Genomic DNA, 19,760 nt, shown 5'->3' on the forward strand with positions numbered 1-19,760 from the left:
TAAATACTAACAAAGAGATAGAGGGGCTGGCCAGTACTTACCTCAGCTCAGTACAGCTGATAGATACACATAAAACAGAACTGAAAATTTACATTCCTAGCTTTCGGAACTTTGTTCCTTCATCAGGGAGGAGAGAGGGGAAAAAGGGAGGAAGGGAAAGTTGATTCAGTTACTCACAACCCAGGTTATGAAGCAACAGGGAAAGGTAAACAGGGAGGGTAGCAAGGATGGAGGCATGGTTGTCAGAGGGAAGCCAAAGATATTCTACTGTAAGTACTGTGCCAGCTTCAAACCAAAGAGGATGCATACAGAAGTAAAGAGGTATATAGTATAAAGATAAACACAACTATATAGGATGAAAAGATGCGTGAATGGCTAAAGAGGAAAGGGAAAGAGGAGAAGACTGAAGAGTGAATGGGAGTGAGGTTGTTTAACGTAGGTTCAGTCCAGGGGGATGGCGGGATGAGTTGGAGTGCAAGTTCCCATCTCCGCAGTTCAGAGGGACTGGTGTTGGGTGGGAGAAGCCAAATGGCACATACGGTGTAGCAGGTTCCTAGGTCCCTAGAATTATGTTGGGGGGCATGCTCCGCTACTGGGTATTGGGCATCTCCTAGGCGGACAGTTCGTCTGTCCGTTCATGCGCTCAGCCAGTTTGGTTGTTGTCATGCCGATGTAAAAGGCTGTGCAGTGCAGGCATGTCAGTTGATAAATGAAATGTGTAGTTTCACACGTAGCCCTGCCTTGAATTGTGTATGTTTTACCAGTAGCGGGGCTGGAGTAGGTGGTTGTGGGGGGATGCATGGGGGCAGGTTTTGCAGCGGGGTCGGTTACAGGGGTAGGAACCGCTGGGTAGAGAAGGTAGTCTGGGAATATTGCAGGGTTTAACAAGGATGTTACGGAGGTTAGGGGGGCGACGAAAGGCAACTCTGGGTGGTGTGGGGAGAATTTTGTCAAGGGATGATCTCATTTCAGGGGTTGACTTGAGAAAGTCATATCCCTGGCGGAGTAATTTGTTGATGTTTTCGAGGCCAGGATAATATTGGGTGACAAGGGGGATGCTTCTGTGTGGTCTGGGGGTAGGAACATTGTTGTTGGACGGGGAGGAATGTATTGCTCGGGAAATCTGTTTGTGGACAAGGTCTGCAGGATAGTTGCGGGAGAGGAAAGCACTGGTCAGGTTATTGGTGTAGTTGTTGAGGGATTCGTCACTGGAGCAGATACGTTTGCCACGAATACCTAGGCTGTAGGGAAGGGAGCGTTTGATGTGGAAAGGATGGCAGCTATCAAAGTGAAGGTACTGTTGTTTGTTTGTGGGTTTGATATGGACAGAGGTGTGGATGTGAGCTTCAACAAGATGAAGGTCAACATCCAGGAAGGTGGCTTGGGTTTTGGAGAAGGACCAGGTGAAATTCAGATTCGAAAAGGAGTTGAGGTTATGGAGGAAATTAAGGAGTGTTTCTTCACCATGAGTCCAGACCACAAAGATGTCATCTATAAACCTTTACCAGGCCGGGGGAAGCAGCTGTTGGGTCTTCAGGAAAGCCTCCTCCATGCGGCCCATGAAGAGGTTGGCATAGGACGGAGCCTTCCTGGTTCCCATGGTCGTTCCCCTGATTTGTTTGTAGGTCTGGCCTTCAAAAGTGAAGTAATTATGGGTGAGGATGAAGTTGGTAAGTGTGATAAGGAACGAGGTTTTTGGAAGATCTTCAGGTGGGCATTGGGAGATGTAGTGCTCAAGGGCAGAGAGACCATGGGTATGTGGGATGTTTGTGTAAAGGGATGTAGCATCTATGGTGACAAGAAAGTTTTCAGGTGGGAGAGGAGTGGGAATGGATTTGAGGCGTTCTAGGAAGTGGTTTGTGTCTTTGATGTAGGATGGGAGTCTGCGGGTGATAGGTTGTAGTAGGTGCTGAGATACGTTCGGTTGGGGATTTGAAGCCTGCTACAATGGGACGGCCAGGATGGTTCTCTTTGTGGATTTTGGGTAATAGGTAGAAGGTAGGGGTACGTGGCTCAGGTGGAGTGAGTAAGTCTATGGAAGCCGTTGTGAGGCCTTGTGAGGGACCTAGGGGTTTTAGGATTTTTTTGCAGCTCAGTCTGGATGGAGGGAATGGGATCCTGGGTAACAGCTTTGTAGGTTGAGGTGTCAGAGAGTTGACGCAGTCCTTCTGCCACATACTCCACACGGTCAAGTACGACAGTTGTGGAGCCTTTATCCGTCGGGAGGATGATAATAGAGTGGTCTATTTTCAGCTCCTTAATGGCACGGGATTCAGCTGGGGTGATGTTGGGGGTTGTCGGGATGTTCTTCAAGAAGGACTGGGAGGAAACACTGGATGTGAGGAATTCCTGAAATGTCTGCAAGGGACGGTTTTGGGGAAGGGGAGGAGGATCCCTTTGAGAAGGCAGTCAGAACTGTTCTAGACAGGGTTCAACACTGGGTCTAGTACTTGGGGGCTGTGTTTGGGTAGTGAAGTGATATTTCCAGTTGAGGTTCCGGGTGAATGAGAGGAGATCTTTAACCAGGGCAGTGTGGTTGAATTTAGGTGTGGGGCTAAAGGTTAAGCCTTTTGATAGAACAGATGTCTCTGGAGGAGAGAGGGATCTGGATGAGAGGTTTAGGACTGAATTGGGACTGGTGATATGTGGCATTTGACTGTGGTTATAGTTGAGATTTGGTCTGTGTGGGGTATGTGCTGGGATGGGGAGATTGAGTAGGGTGGCTAGGCTGGGTTTGTTGGCTATGAGGGGGGTTTGTTGAAGGTTCTGTTGTGGTTGGTGTTTGTGAGGGATAGGGAGAGGGATACCACTTCTTAGGTGTTGCACTAGCACTGTGGATAGTTTTTTCAGGTGGTGTGTGGCATGGAACTCAAGTTTGCAGCTGGCTTCTAGGATGATGTTCCTCAGTGTGTTCTCCAAGCAAGGGTTTGAGAGGTGGAGGACTTTGAAGAGAGATCGGAGCTGTTGGGAGTGGTGGTTACATGAAGTAGTGTAGAGATTCAGGACAAGTTGGGTAAGGGCTAAGGATTGAAGGTTCTGGAAGTCCAGGAGAGACTGGTGGAAGGAGGAATTGCACCCGGAGATGGGAACTTTTAAGGTAAGCCCTTTAGGGGTAATTCCAAAGGTTAAGCAGGACTGGAGGAAAAGTATGTGGGATTGCAGTTTGACTACGGTGAATGCATGTTTCCGGAATGAATGTAAATAATGTCGTATAGGATTAGGGTACATAGTGGGTAACTGGTGGGTAGGGAAATTAAATAACTAAAGTTGAAATAGTAATCATAAGAAGGAGTAAAACATGGAGGGAAGGACGAGAAGGAAAGAAATTGTGTTGGTAATGTTCAATACCAAAGGAAGACCACTAAATAAGAAAAATACGGAAAAAGTTGACCAGACCAAGCAAGTATGTCCAGATCAGGGGAAAAAGAACACACGTAGCTCAAAAACAGAGATCGCGCGTGCCGCAAAAGCGATCACGCGTGCCGCAAAAAGATCGCGTGTTCCTTCTCCAAAACCCAAGCCACCTTCCTGGATGTTGACCTTCATCTTGTTGAAGCTCACATCCACACCTCTGTCCATATCAAACCCACAAACAAACAAACAACAGTACCTTCACTTTGATAGCTGCCATCCTTTCCACATCAAACGCTCCCTTCCATACAGCCTAGGTATTCGTGGCAAACGTATCTGCTCCAGTGACGAATCCCTCAACAACTACACCAATAACCTGACCAGTGCTTTCCTCTCCCGCAACTATCTTGCAGACCTTGTCCACAAACAGATTTCCCGAGCAATACATTCCTCCCCGTCCAACAACAATGTTCCTACCCCCAGACCACACAGAAGCATCCCCCTTGTCACCCAATATTATCCTGGCCTCGAAAACATCAACAAATTACTCCGCCAGGGATATGACTTTCTCAAGTCAACCCCTGAAATGAGATCATCCCTTGACAAAATTCTCCCCACACCACCCAGAGTTGCCTTTCGTCGCCCCCCTAACCTCTGTAACATCCTTGTTAAACCCTACAATATTCCCAGACTACCTTCTCTACCCAGCGGTTCCTACCCCTGTAACCAACCCCGCTGCAAAACCTGCCCCCATGCATCCCCCCACAACCACCTACTCCGGCCCCGCTACTGGTAAAACATACACAATTCAAGGCAGGGCTTCGTGTGAAACTACACATGTCATTTATCAACTGACATGCCTGCACTGCACAGCCTTTTACATCGGCATGACAACAAACAAACTGGCTGAGCGCATGAACGGACACAGACGAACTGTCCACCTAGGAGATGCCCAATACCCAGTAGCGGAGCATGCCCTCCAGCATAACTCTAGGGACCTAGGAACCTGCTACACCGTATGTGCCATTTGGCTTCTCCCACCCAACACCAGTCCCTCTGAACTGCGGAGATGGGAACTTGCACTCCAACACATCCTTTCATCCCGCCATCCCCCTGGACTGAACCTACGTTAAACAACCTCACTCCCATTCACTCTTCAGTCTTCTCCTCTTTCCCTTTCCTCTTTAGCCATGCACGCATCTTTTCATCCTATATAGTTGTGTTTATCTTTATATATATACCTCTTTACTTCTGTATGCATCCTCTTTGGTTTGAAGCTGGCACAGTACTTACAGTAGAATATCTTTGGCTTCCCTCTGACAACCATGCCTCCATCCTTGCTGCCCTCCCTGTTTACCTTTCCCTGTTGCTTCATAACCTGGGTTGTGAGTAACTGAATCCACTTTCCCTTCTTCCCTTTTTTCCCTCTCTCTCTCCTCCCTGATGAAGGAACAAAGTTCCGAAAGCTAGGAATGTAAATTTTCAGTTCTGTTTTATGTGTATCTATCGGCTGTACTGAGCTGAGGTAAGTACTGGCCAGCCCCTCTATCTCTTTGTTAGTATTTGTTTCACATCTTATATGAGATTTTCCATTAATCATTAATCCATGTGTATTGTTCTATAAGCCTCAAGAAACAATTAATGATCTACACCCTGCACTGAGAAATGAAGACTTTGTGTTAATTATAATGAATGACATATAAGCAAAATATGGAAGTGATTGTATTTGTGTTGATGGAACTCATAGCGTAAATGGCTACGATTTTGAAGTTACAACATTACTTGTACTGGGTGATATGAGGCAAGGATTTCTGTGTGCTTTCCTCATATCTAACAAGAATGAGTCTGATGTTTTGAGTATATTTTTCAAATGTGTCAAGTTTCAGGTTGAACATATTTCCCCAAAAGTATTCATAACAGTTCTGGCAGAATCGTATAGTATTGCTTGGAACAAATCAATGGGACCTCATGAAATGAGACTTATCTGTACCTGGCATGTCGACAGAGCTTGGAGAACCAATATTAAGAGCAAAACTCAAAATTTTGACAAGAGAAATGAGGTGTACAAACTCCTTAAGACGTTAATGCAGGTAAGAGACATTGCCGTGTTTCAGGAATCGTTGGTAAAAGCACTTCAGAAACTCAACAGTGATTCAGAGACATCACAATATGGTCACTACTTCCAGATGTATTACGAGAAAGATGTGAAGTGTTGGGCATATTGTCATAGGATGCGAACCGGCTCAACACAGACATGCACCTGGTTAGTATGCATAAGACACTGAAATACATACGTGGTAACGCAAAGCAAGTAAAAGATTTGGATAAAGGTATACCTGCATACATGTTGCTTGTAACAGCAAAGCTGTTTGACAGTCTCTTTTAATTTCTCTCCTTTCCGGTACTTACCCGCTGCCCCCTCTTCACCTTCTCTCCTGTCCTCTGTCTAAACTGCAACACTTTACTGTCCGCCACTCCCACCATAATATCCCTCTTCCTCCCCACCCCAGCCTCCTCCTTACCACCACCCAGTTGCCACTGGTGCTGCTGCTCGCAGTGTGGTTTCAGTTTTCTGAGACTGCAGGCGTGTGTGCAAGATGCATTTGCATGAGTGTGTGTGCGTGTGTATGTGTATCCACTGCTGACAAAGGCCTCATTGGCCGAAAGCTTTAATTGTGTGAATCCTTTTTGTTGTGCCTATCACAACTCAGCATATTGAGTGAATGCTTGGAGAATCCAGTGCTTTCTAAGTATGGCAGATTAAGTATTTGCAGGTTCCAGCAGAACTGATAGAATTACTGGGTGAAAACTCAGTGGCATACATGGCAGTGAGATATGTAACGTTTATGTGAATGTAATTCTGTGCAGTGGACTACACTGCATGTAATTTATCTTTTATTTCACACATACCCAGTGCCATGTTTCTGTTCTATGTATGGAACATGATTTAAAAGCCTATAAGTGTCAGTACATGTGGGCAACAAACTTTGAGTCAACCAAGGCAGCAACAGCTCCAACACATCACACCAGGTATGAGATTAAATCTGTCTTATGTACAACACTAAAATGTCTTGAGAGCCATCCCTAAATTCACATATGCTCAAAGTTACTTTTCTGTTCTGATGCAGTATACCTGCATGCTGTTTTAATCATTACTTACAGCATCTGTCAGTGAATCTGAAGAAAGAGTTTGTGACTTACCATAGCAGTAGACCAGGTATGAGGTTAATTCTGTGTTACACACAATACTGAAATGTCTTGTGAGATCTCTATAAATTGAAATATGCTCAACGTTACTTTTCTGATTGAATGCACAATGCCTGCACTCTGATTTAATGTTTAATTGGTTACTTAAAGGGCCTGTCACTGAGTGTAAGGAGGTAAGCTTTTGGCATACAATGCCAGTAAGAGCATCCACACACCACACCAGGTATGAGATTAATTCTGTGATATGCAGAATTGTGTAATACCTTGTGCGACATCTATAAATCCAAATATGCTCATTGTTACTTTTGTGTTCATATGGACAATGGTCACATTCTGATTTAATAAAATGACTTGGTGCCTTCCTAAGAAAGGCTCCCCATTCCTTCCAAGCTAATTGTGTAAGGGTAGACCAGATATGGCTCAAATTCAAAGATACAGTATCGACAGCAATAGATAGATTCATACCACATAAGTTAATAAGAGACGGGATTGATCCACTGTGGTAGACAAAACACGTCAGAACACTGTTGCAGAAGCAATGAATAAAGCATGCCAAATTCAGAAGAATGCAAAATCCCCAAGCTCGAATTTTAGTGTGGACGTCATTGTGAGATGCTTTTGATAGTTTCCACAATGAAACATTGTCTCAAAATATGGTAGCAAACCCAAAGAGATTCTGGTCATATGTAAATTACACCAGTGGCAAAAAACAGACAATACCGTCACTGCTTGATAGGGATGGAAATGTTACCAATGATGGTGCCACTAAAGCGGAGTTACTAAATACAGTTTTCTGTCATTCCTCCACAAACGAAGACAATGTAAATATTCCAGAATTTGAAAACAGAGCAGCTGTTAGTATGAGTGACATAAAAGTAGATATTTTAGGTGTTGCAAAACAACTCAAATCAATGGCAGCAACAGCTTCCACACAGCACACCAGGTATGCAATTATTTCTGCCTTATGCACAGTAATGAAATTCCTTGTGAGACAGCAATGAATTTAAATACACTCAATGTTACTTTTCAGTGCCAATGCCCAATGCCTGTATTTTTATTTAATGTTTAATTGCTTACTCACAGTGACTGTCACTGAGTAAGTGGGGCAAGCTTTTGACATATCATGGCAGCAAGAGCTTCTACTCAGCAGACCAGGTATGTCACTAATTTTGTGTTATGCACAATACTGAAATCCCTTGTGAGACCTCTATAAATTCAAATATGCTCAATGTTACTTTCCTGTTCCAATGCACAATGCCTGCATTCTGCTTTAATGATTAATTGTTTACTTACAGTGCCTGTGACTGAGTGTAAGGTGAAATCTTTTGGTATTCCATAGCAGGTAATGTTTTCTCACAGCACACCAGCTACATGATTTATGCTGAGTTACACAAATTACTGAAATGCCTCGTGAGTTATCCCTATATTCATTTATGTCCAACAGTACCGAGTGTGGAGGGAAGCTTTTGGCATACCATGACAGCAAGAGCTTTCACACAGCCCACTAGGTATGAAATTAATTCTGTGTTATGCACAAAAATGAAATGCCTTGTGATATGCCTACGAATTCAAATATCCTCATTGTCACTTTTCTGTTCCAATTCACAATGACTGCATTTTGATTTAAGTTTAATTGAATGCTATTTTTTGTTTTATGTTTATATTTTCTTGGTAAATGCAACTTGAGTCTTGCTCTTGTTCCATCGTCATGGACAGAAAGGTTTGTTCAGTAATTACCAATGTTATTTTTGATATGTGCAACTGACTGGTAAAGGTGTTCACATGGTGCAGTTAGAATCCACAGTGTTTAGAACAGATCTTTGCAATGAGCTCAACTACTATTTTTGGTTATCATTCTTATGGCTCTTTTCTGAAGTTCAAAAATTGTGTTCATATTTTGTGCATTTTTTCCTCAAAACAGAATGCCATAGCTAATAACTGACTGTACTTACGAATAGTATGTAACTAGAAGACTTGGTATGTTATACACTGATGATGGGATTCTAAGGGCATAACATGCTGATGACATTTTGTTTGCAAGTATCTTTATGTGTTCTCATCACTTCAACTGAGAATCAATATTCATTCCTAGAAATTTTGCATTTGTTAGACAGTCTATATAGGTGAAATCTACATTTAATTTAACATTGTCATTTTCCCTCTTCAAACTGAAATTCATGGAATTAATTTTCGTTATGTTAAATGTCACTTTGTCGGTTACCGACCAAGGCACAGATTAGACAATTTTAACGTCCTTCACTGGAATGTACAGTGTTTATCTAATAAGTTGGAAGTAGTGGAAGATGTCATAGAGACTTATCACTTAGATGTAGTCTGTCTCGTAGAACACTGGTTAAAGCTTGATGAAATAGATCTATACTGGCCTGAGGGCTACACCCTAGCTGACAAATATTGTAGAACTAATAAAAATCATGGTGGGTGTGTTATATTTCTAAAAAAGGGATTAAATATGAACCAACAGCAAAAGTTAAAGCATTATCTCTAGAAATGTTATGTGAAATTGCAGCTGTTAGGTTAACAGATTTAAATTTAATAGTTGTAGCTTTGTACTCAACTAAGACTGGAGGCAATTCAACAGATGATTTTGTTAGCAAATTTGTCTCACATAAAGACACTGTCTGTAAGTATAAGTGTAGGAAAGTAATCTGTGGAGATTTCAATTTGAATTTTCAGTTGTCCACTATCTATAACTCATATGTAAATAATTTATTAAATTCTTTTGGTCTTTATATTCCAACCACTGAAATAACAAGGCCACATTATAAAGGTACTAGTACCTGTATTGACAATATATTTGTATCAAATGAGTTAATGCATCTCAAGTCAGGGATAATTAAGACATCGGTATCTGACCACTGGCCACTACTTCTTAGAACAGATATAACAAGAAATTGTAACACTGGCTCAGTGCACATGGCAGGAAAGAAAGTATGTGTGATCAATTATGATAATCTAAATATGTTTAAGTCTCATATTGATAAAAGTAATTGGTTGCAGGTTTATTGAGAACATGCAATAGATAGAAAGGTGGAAGAACTCATATCTATTCTTTCTGTATATGCTAAGATGTCCTTTCCCATTAAGTTACTAAATAATAAAAAGGCACTAAGAGTAAATAAGGTCAAGAATGAAAAGGTGTTGAAGATCAAGAGGGAGTGTGATGAATATTATGACTGGTATTGAAGTATAGGTTCTCAAGTATTTAAAGACATGCTCACAGTGAAAAAGAAAAGATTAAGACAGGCCTTAAAGGAACCTAGGTGTAAAAAAAAATGAAGATATAATACTAACTTCTTAAAATAAGACGCGTGGAATGTGGAATATCATTAACAGTCAGTGCAACAGGAAAATGACTTCACAGGCTGAAGGCAGTAATCTGAATGCTGCACAGTTAAATACATTCTTCACTGAGAAGGTGCAGGAAATAATAAAGCTGATTGGCACTTCCAATATAGCCACTGACCATAAATACTACCTGAGGAACACCACAAAGCCTGAAAGTATATTTAGCTTTAAACTGGTCAAGGTACAGAATGTTACTAATATACTGAGGTAAATGAGGAACAGTTTTAGTAATGACGTTTATGGTTTAAGTTCAGCCATGTTAAAGTGTGATTCAGTTCAACTGCCAGAATTGATAACACATGTAGTAAATACATGTATTTTGGAGGCTCAGTTCCCAAAGGCACTAAAGTTTGTTAAAGTCACTCCAATACACAAAAAAGGCAGCCTCTCAAGTTGTCATAATTTTAGGCCTGTTTCAATTGTGCCAATCTTGTCTAAAGTGATAGAAGCTATATTAAATAATCAAATAGTAAAATACTTTGAAGAAAACAAAATCTTCACTGACAGTCAATTTGGCTCCAGATCAGGTTTAGGAACTGTTAAATCTGCCTTATCACTTTTAACACAGTGTGTGAAGCAACTAGAAAGCAAGCTAGTGGTTCAGAATAAACTCTTTGATTTATCAAAAGCTTTCAACACTGTGTCTCATGAAATCTTATTGAACAAACTGCAATTCTATGGCTTTACAGGAAGTGCTCTGGAATTGATAAAACCTTATCTAAGTAATAGAGTACAGAAGATGGTTTTTAATGGTGCAGAATCAGGTTACTTACCTGTGGGCATGTTCTGTACTTGGCCCATATAAATGACTTACCATGTAACATATTTGGGCCATCAACTAGGACATACTTATTTGCAGATGATCTTGCAGTCTGTATAACTGCAGGAACAGCACAGAAGGTGAAATATGAAGCAGACCAGAGCACTGTCAAAGTTGAAAATTGGTGTAAAGCTAATTCCCTTTGTGTCAACAAAAAAAAAAAAAAAAAAAAAAAAATACAAGACCTGTATGTATCGTGGAATAATAACACTGAACTTGAGCAGAGCTCAAATGCTGTTAATTTCCTTGGAATCTCAATTGATTCAAATTTGTCCTGGGGTAGCCAGCATTAGCAAAGGAATATTTGCTCTAAGGAAGCTGCGTCTTTGTCTAAACGTGCCAGTACTTAAAGTGATTTATTTTGCTTTAATACACAGTCACATTTCCTATGGTACAACACTGTGGGGACATCAAAACAAAGCAGTTAATGTCTTCAAACTACAAAAGAAGGCAATAAGACTGATATGTAGCTTGGCACCCAGAGGTCACTGTAGGCCAAGCTCTAAAAAATTACAGATTATGACCCTGCCGTCAATATTTATACTACAGTGTGTAATGCATATTAAGGAAAACTATCCGAATTATCAACAGTAGGACATGCGACATAATTATAACACAAGAAACAAGCAGGACGTAGTTTCTTTCCAATGTAACTATAAAAAAAACACAATAGTGCTTCTTATACAAGTCCATAAAAATTTTTAATGCCTTACACCAACATAACAGAGATCAATTAAAAAAAAAAAAGCAAAAGAATTTCTTCTTGAGCTCAGCATTTATGAAACTGATGAATTTTTAAGGGAGGCAAAGAATATGGTATGACTACACTTTGTTATCAGTTTTTATATGCTTCTATATATGAGTAAGTCTGTAATTGGCTAAATTTACTATGCAATATCAATTTGCACCAGAAGTTTCTCTGTTTTGTTTTTGTGTGAAGGTACCATAATTATTTGTGTAATATTTTCTTGTTTTTTTTAATTATTTGTGTAACATCTATACTATGTAATATTGACTTTTGTAATGCCCTTTGAGGTCTCTATGACAATAAAAATCAATCAATTGTAAACTTCTGTGAGAGTTTCATTTGCTTTCTCTGAGAGTAGTTCTCTTGTTTTCTCAATGACTATAATATTGCTGTCATCAGTGAAGAGAATTTTTTCACTGTGAGAAACACTACTGGGAAAGTCATTGATGTATATCAGGAATAGTATTGGTCATAATTTGATACCTTGCGGAAATCGCATATTAAAGTATTTTTGGCCGGCCGTGGTGGCCGAGCTGTTCTATGCACTTCAGTCCGGAACCGCACGACTGCTACGGTCGCAGGTTCGAGTCCTGCCTCGGGCATGGATGTGTGTGATGTTCTTAGGTTTGTTCTGATAAGTGTTTTACTAAATGTTTAGATCTATTTGAAGTACGTGTTATCACTATTCTTTGTGCCCCATCTGCTAGGTATGATCAAAACCAGTCCTCAGCTACCACTCTTATTCCTAATACTTCTAATTTATTTAATGGAATCTTGTGGTCAACTGTATCAAAGGACGTAGAAAGATCATCAAGGAACCCTCTGACAGACTCTTCTTTATCAAGAGCATCAAGTACAACTTTTTTGCATTCTACCACAGTGGACTCCGTATGTTTGCCACATTAGAAACGAAACTTTGATTCACTTAAAAGATTGTATTTATTCAGGTAATTCATTAATCTGTTTTTCATAATTGCTTCTATTATTTTTGAGAATGGTGACAACAGGAAAACTGGCTGGTAATTTTCTGCATTACCTTTCTTAACCAAAGGCACAACTCTTGCCTGTTTTAACTGCTCTGGAAATGTCCCTGATGTAAAGGATTCATTTATTATGTGTGTTAAGGGACCTTGTATAACCTCTATGCATTGTTTTGGTACACACATTGGTACTTCATCTAAGCCTACTGACTTTTTATTTTTTACTTTTTGGACAGTTTTACTGGCTTCATTATTTGTGATTTGAAGTAACATCATTGTATTTAGTGCAACATTATTTACAGGTGTTATATTTGTTTTGGGGAATTTTTGTTGTAACTTCCCTGCCATACTTGAAAAATGCTCATTTACATAGTTTGATAAGTGTTGTGGCTTATTTATTACCTTATCCCCCTCCCTCAGCAGTATGTTATTCTGTGTTTCTTTGCCTCTCCCCGTTCCCGTTTTTATAACATCCCAGACTGCCTTGCTTTTATTCCCTGCATTATATATTACTGTGTCATTAAACGACTTTTTTGCAGCTATCAGCACCTTCCTATAGATCTTTTTGTATCTATGATAGAAATTTAAGAATTCTGGATCATTGTGACTCTTTTTCATGGAAGTGAGGTATTTAAGTGTTTGGGAGGACTTCTTAATACCTGCTGTTATCCATCTACTTTTGTGTGACATTGATACAGACATGCATACTTTTGGAAATGCCTTTTCAAAGTTCAATTTAAATAATGTGGATTCTTATTCACATTGGTTTCCTTATACACTTCATCCCAGCATTGTTTTGCTAGTTCCTTTGAAAAATCTTTTATTTTCATTTCTGATGGATGTCGTTTGTAGGCTTGTAGTTTAGGGAATGATTTGATGTCTCATTTTACTGTTGTTATTTGACAGAGATGGTCTGATAATCCGAGATCTTTTACAGCTACATCACATTTTTCCCTGTCCATATTTGTGGCCACATGGTCAATTACTGATGAAATCATTGTAGTAACCCTTGTTGCACTATTGACCGATAGGGACAGGCCAAAACTTTGAAGTATATTTATGAGGGTGCTGCTGGATTCATTTATGATGTTCGTGTTGATTTTAATGTCCCCACACAGAATTGTGCTGAGCTTTGTACTTGAGACTTTATTTAGAAATTCTTTTAATTTATTGAAAAACATTGTCCACACTATCACTGGGAGATCTATACACACACAAAATTATTAATATCTTGGTGATATCAAGCCCTGTTAATTCAAACTGCTGGAGATACTCTTTAGGCAGGGGAACCTGTTGTCTAGATTTATCCTAAAAAGACCTACTTCTCATACTGATGACAACAGGTATTTGACCATGTGTGGCCCGAGATCCACCCCCTATACTTTCATGAATCAGTGGTACCAATCTTCTCTTGCCAGTTCTGTTTAGGCATAGGCCAGGCCTAGTGAAACCCCATCTGTCGATAGTCCCGACGGGCACCAGAGAAATGTGAGCAAAGTTGGCTACCCTCAGAGCAATCCCTAACCCCACATTGATTTGCCTCACATCTCCATCAAGGTGTGGCCAATCGTGACACCAGAACAGCTCAACAAAGTGTAAGTTAGTGCTATGAGTCAGGGAAGCTATCTTGCCCAGGTCACCACCTATGTCATATGCCCCATCCCTGTCCAAACTGTTTCCCGCCCCACCCACTATCACTACATGGTCTTCTTTTGTAAAGTCCTTACGTTAAGACCCTAAGTCCTCTATCACATAACTTAGCCCTCCATTTGGCTGGAAGATACTGGTGGCCTGGTATGCTGCCCCTAATCTTTCCTGTAACTCGGGGCCTACAGCTCACCCATGGCTACTACCTAGCAGCAGCACTTTCTTCTTCCTAACATTTTGTATATTTCTAAGCTTCTTGGCCTCCGTTGAAGTGTGCTGCACATTTCTTGCTCCTCTTTCTACCAGAGGCTCTGGCAGTGGTAGACAAATGTTTTTGGGGTTGATGATAAAACTATCAGATCATGTTCTCTTTCTTCCTATCCTCCTACAAGCTGCCAGTTCACAACCACCCTCCTCCTACTCCCTAGCTCTCTTGATCCTAATCAGTTCCTTCTTTCAACTGTGCCTCAAGGGCACAGATTTTCCTTTCCTGTACCCCAATCAAAATGTTCCTTGCATACTCTGCAGTTCCAGGAGAGAGCCTCTTCTGTTCTCCCAACATTCTCCCCACTACATCTCCCCCCACCTCTCCCTCCCCCAGTGAAAATATTTCCTACAAGATTAGCACAAATCCCTCTACTCACAATGCTATAACAGCTTCGACATTTCTCACTCATGATCAGTTTTGAAAGAATAATTAAGTTTTAAATTTGTCAAGGACACGAGATTGGCTATATGTAAACAAAAACAACACGAAGGTCTTACGTGCCGTTATTGTTGTTTTTGTACTGATTTAGAGATACAATGACAGAAGAATGTATTAGTAATTATGTTGCTTTTAGAGAATTTACTTTAGTGTTTGGTCAGGCTTTAAATGTTTATAACTCCAAAAATTTATGCCTTGATCACCTCTAACTAGTTAACAATATGAAATGTGTTAGTTAAATACAATTTAAAAAATTTAATTATTCTTTTATTGTGACAATAGACACTGATGAAACTAGTAGCTGTCTTTCTTAAACGAATTTTGTACTATCAAGAAAACTTGAATAGAATTTTTTTTGTTTTGGCATGCAAAATTTCACGTTATGTCGCAATTATCGGGACTTCAGATTACACGAAGGTGTTTTTTTTTTTTTTCCCCCAAGAATAAGCTCTATGGGGACGCAAATATTCAGTTGTGTGACAAGAATGGACACTACAGCAAATATACGAAACAAAGGAAATTTAAATTTGACACTATTCCCTCTCAAATAAGTTCTTTGTGCAATTCCTGGCCGATTTGGGGAATTCATCCTCTCAGAGGTTGGGTGTTGTGTTGCGCTTATCACCATTTTACCTTTTGTTTCAATGCAAAAAAAACCAGTATCAACTGATGTAGACTTGCAGTAGGCAGCCGATTGCTCCTGCATACGATCTCCTGGCCAGAAATGCCATACTGTCATTTCATTTCATGCTAGGTATGAAACTGATTCTCTGTTATGCACATTATTGAAATGCATTGTGAGTCATCTCTGAATTAGTATATGCTCAGTCAGTTTAATATTAATTTGCAGGGCTCTAGAGTAAGCAGTGTGTAGTTGTGTGCACTATGGTCCATTGTCGTGACCCCTAGCATGACAATACAGCATGCGACTGTAACGGTGTCAAAAGCACTGGGTAGTGTTGTCTACTTCATTGGATGGTGGTGCATGAGAAATAGAGTTGTCACGATGGCCAGTCTGACCTCAGTACCACAGGTTTGCATGTTGGTCAGTGGGTATTTGGAGCAAATCCATTAATACTCAGATATGAATATTTGTTTATCTTTGACATCATGGAATCATGTTTCTATATCTGCTCCACCCCTCCCCACTCCCCAGTGGAAGGGGGTCACAATTATTTTGTGAGTTTGTGCATGGAGCACATGAGGCTTCTAGTAATTGGATCCTATCTGCATTAACTTTCCCGTGCTCGTCCATCCCTGTCCTCAATCCTTCCCCTCTTCCCTTTCTTTACATCTCTGTTTCCTTGCTTACATTGGCCTGGCTATCTTTTTTTTTCTATCCCTTACAGTATTATTCTTCTTGCTTTACACTTTCCTTTTTGGAGTTTTTGGACCCTCTTTGGGGATTCAACTCCTCTAAATTTTGTCTCCATGGTGTGAGCCAGCTGGGGAACAACACCATACATGAAGTCTTTGGCATGTGGCCTTACCACCTCTTCCATTTTTTACCTGAAGCCATTGTCCTTTTTGTGCTATACAGCTAGCACAGTAGTCATTTCGTGTGCTTCAGGTGTTATGTACTCTTTTGATGGAGTCCTCTGAAAACACAGGGATGACAGTTCTGATACACGAGCTGCTACCTCCCTGTGTATGCCTAGGAGTAGTGGCTTGTCACTCTGGAACATTGGAACTCCCAGCAACAGCCCCTATGCCATGTGCTCTTCAGAAATATGATCAGCTTCGCCTTGTGTCTACGACATCTACCATTGACTCTGTTACATCCTTTCCCCCTCCTCCTCGTCCTCCTTACCCCAGTGATGCCTCACTCTTCTCTCCCTCTCCCCTGAACACAATTCCCTTTGCTCCTTTCATCCAGCAGAGAAGTGCCTCTTCTCTGCTGTCTGCTGGTACACATCGGCCGTGGAGCCGTCAGCTCTAGCATCTCCAAGGTTGCCTGGTCTCTCTTTATAGAACTAGCAGAAGCCTCTCTCCCTCCCCATCCCCTTGCCTCTCTGGCTTCTGTCCTCCTCTACTTATGAAAGAGAAGAAGGAACATAAGTCCTGGGATGAGGAAACTCTCATTGCCCAGGAGGATGGCATTCCACAGGGTTCAGTGTTACGTATCCTTTTCCTCATCACTATTAAAGGACTTGTGACCTCCGTCAAACTGTTGGTCACCCCTGCTCTGCATGTGGATGACTTCTGTGTCTGAGTTATTTAACACTTGGTGGCCTTTGTGAAGTGACAGTTCCAGGGTGCCATGTGGTATGCTTCTGCATGGACCTTCTCACACAGTTTTCAGTTTTCTCCTCTTAAATTGTGGGTGGTGCATTTGTGTCACAATATTGTGTTCGATACCTTCTGGAGCTCTATCTCGAGACCCAATTTCTGATTGTGATCCCCCAGTTCCATTTCTTGGGTCTTCTTTCTGACAAGAAATTTACTTGGTCACCCCATATCCACCTTCTGGAGATTGGCTGTCTCCATAAACTCAATGTCCTCCACTTCCTTTCCCACACCTCTGGGGGAGGGGGGGTGGTGCAGATTGTTTGACTCCTCACCATCTTTGTTTTTGTCCCTTCTGGTCCATGGTTGCCAAATTTATGGCTCAGCTGCTCCTTCCATACTGATCCTCTTGGATCAGGTCCACCATTGTGGTATCTGTCTGATCATCAGTACCTTTTGCACTAGCCCTATTGTTTCCTGGTTGAATCTGGGGTTGTCCCCCACTTGCTGCGCTTTTGGCTCAACATTCTAAGCTTCTTGTTTCCTATGCCATCACCATCTTCTCTTGCCCCTCACACCCCTTCTATTTTATATTTTAGCAGCTCCAGGACATTGCCCACCCTTCAGGTGAGTTTAGCAATTGGGCTCCACCTTGCTGCTCTTTGCCATGATTTTTATCTTCCCTCTTTGTCCTGTTCCCCATTCTCTCCAAACACCTCCTTCCCCTTGGTTAGTTCCTTGATCCCAGATTCAGAGGGATCTCTCCTGGGGGGTCTTTGTTTCATTGTTGTTCTGCCAGCTTTTATGGGAGTTTCAGGATGCTGTTGTGTTTTAATGTAATGGCTCTAGGCTCTAAATCTGCTAATCACAAGGGATGTGCCTTCATGCCTTCTGCTGGCAAGTAACAGCATCTCTTACCTGCCCCATGTTGCATGTGTACTGCATAGCTAATGACCATTTACCAGACTCTTTAACATACTAAAGAGTCCTCTCTCACCCACGTTATGTGCAGACTCGATAAGTGCCCTTGAGGCTATCAGACAGTGGTTTTCCCTCCCTCTTCTTGGTCTATGACTTCTTGATCATGCTGGTTGTTCAATTGACTTTCTTTGGGTTCCCACTCATGTGGGTATCCCAGGTAATGAGCTGCTGATCCTGTGGCTTGGGGGTGTAGCCCTTTTCTGTGACCTCTCTGGTGCTGGGTTTGCAGCTTCATGTCAGATTCCATTTTGCTCAGCCTTGAGTTGACTCTTGGAGGCCAACCCCCTGCCCAATAAACTTGTTGTGATAAGGGGCTCTTGCCGCATGGCCCACTGGGGATCTACCATCCTCTGCTATCTTCGTATTGGTCATACAAAGTTGAATCATAGCCTCTTACTCCATAATGATCTGTTCCCCCACCCCTCACTGTCAACCATATTTTACGAGACTCCACTATCATTTCACCTTTTGCACTAAATACGCTCTTCCATTCTCCATTGTCACAGATGGTAGCAGACAACCTTACATAGTTACATCTATCTTTGGTTTTCATCATAAAAGTGGTTTGCCCCCTAGATTTAAGTACCTGAATTCTCTTCCACAATTGGAGGCCCTCAGTTTGGAAGGCCTTCATCATTGCTTTCATGCTGGTCAGGTTTTCCTCTCCATTTTGAGTTATTTCATCCCCACCCACTCTTCTTGTGTTGTCTCCCCCTGGTGTTGTCCCTATTGTGTCGCAGTCATGGTGTGAAATGGGAACTGGGGTGGGTTAGCAGCGATTCCAGCACCATGTCACACATAGCGCCATTGGGGTGTCTTATGATCTTCCCCTTCCTCCCTCCAGTTCTTTACTCTTCCTGCCACCCAAGTGTTCCGTCTGCATCTTCATTTGCCTGTTTTGCTTTGCCATCGACTAGATTGTGCTGTTGGTTTGCTGCTCCCACAGTCTCTGCCACTTTGGATCTTGGGACTAATGATGTCACTGTTTGGTCCCTCTCCTCATTCAGACAATCAATCAACATCTGCAGCCAGCAGGCAAGCAGACTCGGTATCTGCTCTGTTAGCGTCTGTGTCAGGGTGTTACTAGCATTAATGACAAGTTTGAAATTATTACCTGTTTCCAAATACAAATAGGCATTTTTGTTCCCTGATAAATTAGAACTACAAAACCATGTGCTTAAATTTAGGAAATAATGACCAGTTAAAAACAGAACATTCTGGAATATGAGTTATTTGGTTACAGATAACTTTTGAAATAGGGGGATTTAAAAAAAAAGTAAAATTATACTGCAAAGTGGAACCAAAAAGGCTTTCAGTTGAGTGATATTGCTACATTCAGAATTACTCATCCACTCATTCCTAATTCCAACTGCATGTGTTTATACTGATACTGAAATTATTATTTATTTACATTATCAGGAAAATTGATTGTGAACAATCAGATGTTAGTATATTCCTTGCTAGAATCTGAAAATATTTAATCTGTTTAACAGTTGTTCTAGTGTTACTCATATAGCTAGATCAAAAATAAATATATATTACAAGTTGATGTTTGCAACTCACTCTGTTGTAAGTTTGGGATGATTGTCAAATGTGTGGTCATCACTAGCAGTGCACTGAGCCTCAATCACAGTCATCACTGCCCAGCATGGCTTGGGAGGGGATTGACCCAGCGATGCTAGAATTTTTGGCTGGTGACACAAGCTGGTGATCCCACGTGTCAGCAGA

This window comes from Schistocerca serialis, unplaced genomic scaffold, assembly GCF_023864345.2.
Source record: "Schistocerca serialis cubense isolate TAMUIC-IGC-003099 unplaced genomic scaffold, iqSchSeri2.2 HiC_scaffold_1351, whole genome shotgun sequence".
NCBI classification, from domain to species: Eukaryota; Metazoa; Arthropoda; class Insecta; order Orthoptera; family Acrididae; genus Schistocerca; species Schistocerca serialis.